Source organism: Eublepharis macularius, chromosome 15 (assembly GCF_028583425.1).
Source record: "Eublepharis macularius isolate TG4126 chromosome 15, MPM_Emac_v1.0, whole genome shotgun sequence".
Classification (NCBI taxonomy): domain Eukaryota; kingdom Metazoa; phylum Chordata; class Lepidosauria; order Squamata; family Eublepharidae; genus Eublepharis; species Eublepharis macularius.
In genome coordinates this window covers 25,003,730-25,011,658 of record NC_072804.1, presented here as the reverse complement: position 1 = coordinate 25,011,658, position 7,929 = coordinate 25,003,730, and positions in this window count along the sequence as shown.

Here is a 7,929-nt window from a genome sequence, read left to right as displayed (position 1 = left end):
AGCGGAAGCGAGGGCCGGGCCGGGGAGGAGCCGGGCGAGTGGGCTGCCGGCCAGCCCTCCCGCGGGCCGCCCCGCGCTCCTTCCCGTCCTCCGCCCCGCGGCTGCTGGGTGGGCTGCGGTGCCGCGGCGGGCGGCCGCCGCCTTCCTCCCCCCGAGCCCGGCCTGCGAGACTGAGACTGAGACGGGCGAGCGGGCTCCCCGAGGCCTGAGGGGTGACCCGCGCCTGGCTTGCCCGGGCTGCCGCTGAGGCATCTCCCGCTGCCTCGCGGAGGCAAAAGGAGCTCGGCAGAACCGGGCAGGTCGTGCCGGGCCGCTGCTTTCGGAGCCGGGAAAGGAGCGCCGCGGCCCCAGGGAGAAACAGGCGACGGGTCGCGGAGATCAGGCCGCAGCCCTGGCGCCTGGAGGGGATGGATGGGGCCAGCCCTCTGACTGAGATGGAGAGCGCGGAGGAAAGCAAAAACCTCCCTCTTCACGGTGCTCTCGCCATTAAATGTTCCCGCAGCATTTACCTCACACGCTTCACCCCCCAATCCATGGCGCCTCAAGGCTTCTGCCAAGAAGGCAACATTTGGTTTAAGAACATGCAATGTCTCTGTGTTGTGTACTGTCAAGTGGCCTCCGACCTATGGCGACCCTATGAAGGAAAGATCTCCAAAAAGTCCATCATTAAGAGACCTGCTCAGATCTTGCAAACTGGAGGACGTGGCTTCTTAGGTCTTCCTCTTTTCCTACTGCCTTCCACTTTTCCTAGCATTATTGACTTTTCCAGAGGACCTTGTCTTCTCATGATGTGACCAATGTACAATAGCTTTAGTTTTGTCATTTTAGCCTCTAGTGAGAATTCAGGCTTGATGTAATCTGTGTTATATGCCTTCAAGTTGCCTCTGACCCTTGGCGACCCTATGAAGGAAAGACCTTCAAAACGTCCTATCATTAACAGACTTGCACAGATCCTGCAAACTGGATCTGAGTCAATACGACAGCCTCAGTTTTGTCATTTTAGCTTCTAGGGAGAATTCAGGCTTGATTTGATCTAGTACTCACTTATTCGTCTTTTGGCTGTCCATGCAATAGTCGAATCGAAACATCACAGGAACAGACTGCCCAGAATCCACACTCCCAATAGACATTTTCAAAAATTCACTTAAACACTGCAACTTGACATTGCTTCTGGAATAGTGCAACCATCAGTGTCTCTCCAGCTTCTTCTGGGAGATCATTCCCAAATGCTGCTGCTGGAAAAAAGGCCACATCCTGGTAGCAGTAGATTTAAATCACTTTAGGCACCAATAGGAGGAATGCTGCTTTTACCTGATAACAATGTGGGATACAATACCATGCCAGGATTCTTACGGAGTTAGTCAAATTCAGACTTGTACCATCTAATGTTGGTAACAATCCCATCTTCCCAACCAACACCATTTTTGTACTTTCTGGATTCAGCTTTATCTTGTCATCCTGTAGCCACTTGACCACAGCCCTAGCCCTGCTAGTTCAAAACAATATAGAACTGGAGGTCATCAGCCGCCCTGCCCCGCGGACCCTGATGATCTTTGAGATGGGGGATGCAATGTGGTCTGCCTCAGGATGTTTTTAATACTGTATATGATTTCTACCAGCGTTTTAGTATATGTTTTATTATATGTTATTTATGTTGTTAATCCACTTTGAGCCTGCTTGCAGGGGGAGAGGACTATACATTAAATCAAATCAAATCAAAATATTCATAGTATTAAGTGGGTAGCCATGTTGGTCTGCAGTAAAACAGCAGGGTGTGAGTCCAGCAGCACCTTAGAGACCAACAAGATTTTCAGGGTGTAAGTTTTTGAGAGTCTGAGCTCCCTTCTTCAGATATCTGAAAGGAGTTTTGACTCTCGAAAACTTACACCCTGAAAATCTTTCAGGTGGGTAGCCATGTTAGTCTGTAGTAGAAGAGCAAGATTTGAGTGCTACTGGACCTGAATCTTGCTCTCCTGAAACTCTTTTACTTGTCTCTAAAGTATCACTGGACTCAAATACTGCAGTCTATTCATGACAGCCAACTCCAAAGTCTTGGACAATCTCACTTAGCAGTCACATATAGACTCTGCTGACCTGGCCCATCTTCTCTAATTTTGAAACTGTTGCAAATCCTCTGTGGGGCAGCCTTTGAAAAAGACTTGTTTTGAAACCTACAGAACTCCACAGGTTAAGTCCTGATCTTCCCGTCCTAGCTATACCCCATTGGATCTCAGTATTGACTTACTAGAAATGTCTGGGTGGAAATATTTTTTTTTGCTTATGTTTTTGCTTAGACTCTCTTGTATTCTGCCTTAGTTGATTATTCAGTTGCCTTTGGCTGGGCTTCCCATTAATGGTTTTGCTTTGTTGCTAATTCTCTAACTTATAGTGTTTAACCTTATTTTGCCTTTAATTGTGATATTATTTGTAAGCTGATTTGAGATAGTTTTATTGCAAAAGTACAATAAAAATCAATGTATTTACATCCATCCCTGGGTAGCCTTGTCCCAAGACTCTTTCAGCCAAGTGCCAGAATTGTTGAGAGGATAAAATAAGGGAGCGAGAGCTTCATATGTCAGTCCTAAACTTTTTGGAGAACAGGCAGAATGACAATGTAATAGATTACCAAACAAGTATGATTTGAGAAATCACTGGAAGTCAGCGATTGGGTTCTGCAAACAATTATCCAAAGGGAACGGCATTGTAATGTAACCTTTGCCCCAAAGAACGGAGCTCCCAGGTTTTGGAGTGATAGTGTCACAGACCCTTACCTGTAAAAGGTATTGATTGAACAAACACAGGCTTGAAATTTATTTCATTTATACCCCACCTCTTTGAATCTTGGCTTAGAATAGCAAAGACTCTGGCAGAGTATGTATAGTGTTAACGAATTGTTTTATCTATTCTTTTTGCACTCTCTCCAAATATCTTTTATGCACAATTTTATTAAACAAATATTCTTCGTATCTGTGTGGTGTTTCTCTGTTCCTGGCTTCTGTCTAAACCAGTGCTCAGTCAAGTGGGCTTTTGATTACCTTTGTAGTCTTTTTGTGGCAACTCAGCATAGCTGACTCTCAGGTAAAGGCTGGCAAAGCTAAGGGCTTATTTCCCCCTGTCTCTGTACCAGGAGTTGAGGAAAATGGTGGCAACCTACTACCCACCTTCCCCGTGCTCAGGGATGTTCTGTAGGATTGGGACTTTAACCCCCCCGATTTGCTGATTCCCTGGGGTCCAGTAGGGCTCTTTTTTTCATTGTGTTCTCTACAAGGACTAAACCTCTGGATCCCAATGCTAGGAGGCAACATCAGGGGAAGGTTTTGGTATCTACCCTATTTGTTGGCCCTCAGAGCAGGGCTTTTTTTCTGGGAAAAGAGGTGGTGGAACTCAGTGGGTTGCCCTTGGCGAAAATGGTCACATGGCTGGTGGCCCTGCCCCCTGATCTCCAGACAGAGGGGAGTTTAGATGGCCCTCCACGCCGCTCGGCAACGCAGAGGGCCATCTAAACTCCCCTCTGTCTGGAGATCAGGGAGGGTGGGGCCACCAGCCATGTGACCATTTTCCAGAGGTTCCAGAACTCCATTCCACCGCATTCCCGCTGAAAAAAAGCCCTGCCTCAGAGTAACTGATTAGTCACGGCGTTCGACAGATTTCTGGACTAGGTGGCCCACTGGTCTGATCCAGCACAGCTCTTTCGTTCTTTTTTTTAACCCAAGGAAGGTCAAAGCTGATAAAATGCACTCCTGATCACAGCTACTGCTTGTTTATCCAACAGCAGGCCCGGATCCAGCAGCATCCCCAATAAACCTGTTTATTTACAGAAACTGCAAGCGCATCCCAAATAGGAGGCACCTCAATTCCCTGATCAGTCCTTCCACCCACCAGTCGCACCTCTTCCTTGTGGGGATTAGGCTTCACTTTATCAGCCCTCATCCTTTCCAAAACTTCCTGCAGGCACCAGTTCAAGGTATAATGGTTTTCTCAGGTGTCTTAACGGAATAGCTCTCGCTGCTGCGTAATTTCTACCTATCATCTTAAAGAGATGTTTATGGCAATTAAATGAATGCAGAAAATGTTCCCATAGTAAATCTTCATGCTTCCATTTTGCATACTTTAGTTCTGGAATACAAATTAGAGTGAAATGTTTACGGTCCTTAAACTGCTCATGCTTAGAGTTTTGTGAACAAAACAGAAGCTGACTGCCAAGAAAGGCATCACTGATGCCTTTACTGCAGTACGATGATTCATGTGAGCTATGATCATGGAATAGCTCTCTCTTCATGGAGCTTAATCAACACAAAATTCTGGCCTTTTTTGCACAGTTGATTTTTGCTACATTTGGTCCCATACCTCTTCCAGGTTTTCTTCCAAATTCCGGACAATTAACTCCTTCAGATTTCAATACAATGTTTCAAGGGTTCTCTTCTGCATTTTCTCCCATCACAGAAAAAAAAACACACAGGCAGAACACTTGGAAAAGAATCCTTGAAGAGCTGCATTGAAATCTGAAGGGGGAGTTGTTAATAGCTTGGAATTCGGAAGAAAACCTGACGAGGTATGGAGCCAAACGTGGCAAAAATCGCCCGTGCAAAAAAGGCGCTTCATCTGTTGTCAAGAGTTTCCATTGGCAGAGGATATGCTTCCATTTAGCTAATACTTCATCCCACAAATTCTCTCACGTGCTCACAGCAAAGCACTTAGTCCTCCCTTAATTTTAGCCTCACAATGATTCTGTGAGATAGGTTAGAGAGATAATGATTGGACCAAGACAACTTATCAAGATTCATAGGACAGTGGGGATTTGAACCCGAATCTCCTAGATCCTAGTCTGACACTATATGCTCTTTTGCTTCATACGTTTTAAGGGATACTATGAGGTAACTAATGCAGTTGGGCTATGAAAGCAAACAGAAGCATAATGTTCATTGGGCAGGGATATAGAAAAGAGAAACCACCTTGGGCTAGAAAGGAAGCTGCTGGCCTTGCTATTTGAGCCTCTCTGTGCTCCCTTTTGAGCTTAACTGACCAAATACAAGGAGACAGCAGAGGGCAACCATCTGAGGTGACTGCAGCGTATAAGCTAGTTGTCTTGAGGTTGCAGAAGATAAAGGACACTGGCCTCTGCCATCGGCTGGATGTCCCAGGGTTACTGGAATGTTGCATCACTCCTTTCCTAGAAGGCAAGGGAAAGTCCAGCTTGGACCCAGCCATTGACTAGAGGATGGGTAGCTACAGAGGGCAAGCAAGCAAGATAGCTAGCTAGCTCCCTCCCTCCTGCCCACCTTCAAAGCCAGTTGCCCGGAGACTGTAGAAAACAGTCTGTCCTCTGTCACGCCACCTCCCTCCAAGCAAAAATTGCAGTGGGAGAAAATCAGCCTTCTCTATCCCTCCAATTCCCTTGGGGATCTTGTATTTTCAGTTTGTAAGCTTGAACCAAGGTCTGTTTCTCTTTTTTTGATGTGTGCCACTTTGGGAGGTAACCATCTAGAAAGCGGGAGAAGGATAAATATGATTTTAAAAATCCAATGAAAAGAGGAAACTTTCTTAAAATGTCACATTTTAATATACATATATAATTATCGTATTGTGATACAAAAGATATAAATATAATTGATGTAAAACAATATCAGACAAGGCACAGTGGAGATCTCTGCATCACAAACACAAAGCAGCAAGAGAGCACGCGGTCAGCTCCCACATGGTTTGGACTGATTTCATGGAGCAAAAGCAGGCAGGTGAGGTTCAAAAGTGCAGCAGGTTAATACAGTATAAAATCACAACCAAGGTGTATGAATGATTATTCTTTGCACTGTTACTGCAAGGGCAAATATAAATGACACAAAATCCACTGGAAGCATGAAACCGGGCTGGCCAGCTCCAACATGCAAGAAATCACCATTGTCTAGCTTGGTTCCAAATCATGATTGTAGCTTAGGTCTGCAGGCAATCTATAGTATGATGTCATGTCAGATTTTATCTTCTTTAAAAAAACAACAATCACACTACATTAGAGAAACCCCAGCCTTGCTTAAAAATATAGCCAAGCTTGATCACATACATTCATTCATTTAATATCTTTCTGTTCTGCACTCACAATAAAAATAAATGGCCAGATAAATTTCTGTGCGGGTGAGGACAAAGCTATTGGGTGCAATCCTTTATTTAAAAGTGTCACAGTAGAGTCAAAAGTTTCGCCTACAAAAGTTTTGTCAGTATTACAGTAGATTAACTATTTAGGCATCCTCCAAAGAATGCTGGGAATTGTAGTTTGCTGAAGGTGAGCTCTGCTCACAAGGCTAGAGTTCCCATGGGAGAGAGAAAGATAAACCAGCTCAACTGTAGTGTAAATGTAACCACATATTTAAAAAACGGCTGATAGCAAATGCCACTTGCCTATAAACCAGAAAGAATTTCAGGAAATTCAATATTATAGAACTATGGTGGAATTGCTGTCCCCTGGATAGCTTAGGAAAGCCTGATCTCGTCAGATCTCAGAAGCTAAGCAGGGTAGACCTTGGTTCGTAACTGGATGGGAGACCCCCAATAAAGACCAGAGTTGCAGTCTCTTGCACTGAAAACCCAGCAGGGGTAGCCATAAGTCAGCTATGACTTGACAGCACTCTCTACCACCATGGTGGAATTAAAGAATAATACTCTGACAAGTTAGAAGTTCTGTTAGGAATAAGAACAAAAAATAAGAGTATGCTTTTTCTAATACTTGATACAACTGGAAAAGCAGGCCAGGAAGCCTGCCTTCCAAGCAAATAATAAACCCTCCTGGACAGCAATGGGTGTGCTCTGTACACCACAGTCTCTAGTCTCAGGCAAGATGTCTTAGGATCCAAAATGTAAAGCATAATGAGCAAGGATTCCCCCTCAAGTTTCTTTCTCATAAGGACATACAAGAGAGAACCAGAGACCTGCCCCTCCTTCCTTCCCAGCTGTGAGCAAGGGGGAAAAGGTCTTTCCCCTCAATTCCACGGAAGCAAGCAGTGCTGCAAGTAACATCTAGAAAGCAACTATGCCTTATCTATTCAGTTCCGGCCACCTGGGAGCTCAACTTTTCCTCAAACTAATGAGTAAAAGTTTGCTTAAAGCAAAATATACATTATATGTGAGAGTAATAGAGGGTGACAGCAGACGAACACTGCATGTAGGCTCAAAGGCTTTGCGTGTAAGCTGTGTCAGTACCAAAAACAAGCTCCCTGTAGATGATACATGAGATCCTCAAGGAACATTTTGCCAGGGGATGAGAATACACAGAACAGCCCTCAACTGTGTTCTGTAGGTCAAGAGAGAGAGATCAAGAGCAGCAAAATGTAGTCAAACCAACAAAATCACAATGCCATTATTCTAACTAACAGTCAAATATGGCCACAGTAGAGCTAAACAAAGGCACCGTAACAGGACTATCATTTGGTGATGCTTTGGAACATTAATGGAGACGGCCTGGAGTTTCCTTACTCCATGCAGTTACGTTTAGAATGAAAACAGTGGTGTGAAGAATCTGACCACAATCAGAAGAGATTTTGCACTCTGGGAAGGTTTGGAAGTTCCTCCAAGTGTCTGGAATTCTATGGGCATACTACCTTCAATAATGGAGTCTAGAACTAAAGATGGGGGGAGACGGGTGTCTGGAAAAGAGACTCTATAATGGGCAACCTCAAGGCCTTCAAATTCAGAGGATCAGAGACAGCTTCTTGAGCCTGTGGCAGTAAGGCCCGTAAGCAGCCTTTGATCAAGACCCAAGAAGTTGAGCCCTGATTACGGCCTCGGTTCCCCTGATGAGGTTTAATGTGTTAGGCAGGCTGAGGGATGATACTCAAGCACAAACAGTGAATCTGTATACGCTCTAACATCTCATCTGTGCAACTGCTGAACAGACTCCCTCCACTTAAGGCAGACTCGGCTTCTGAAATTAAAAGATATTGA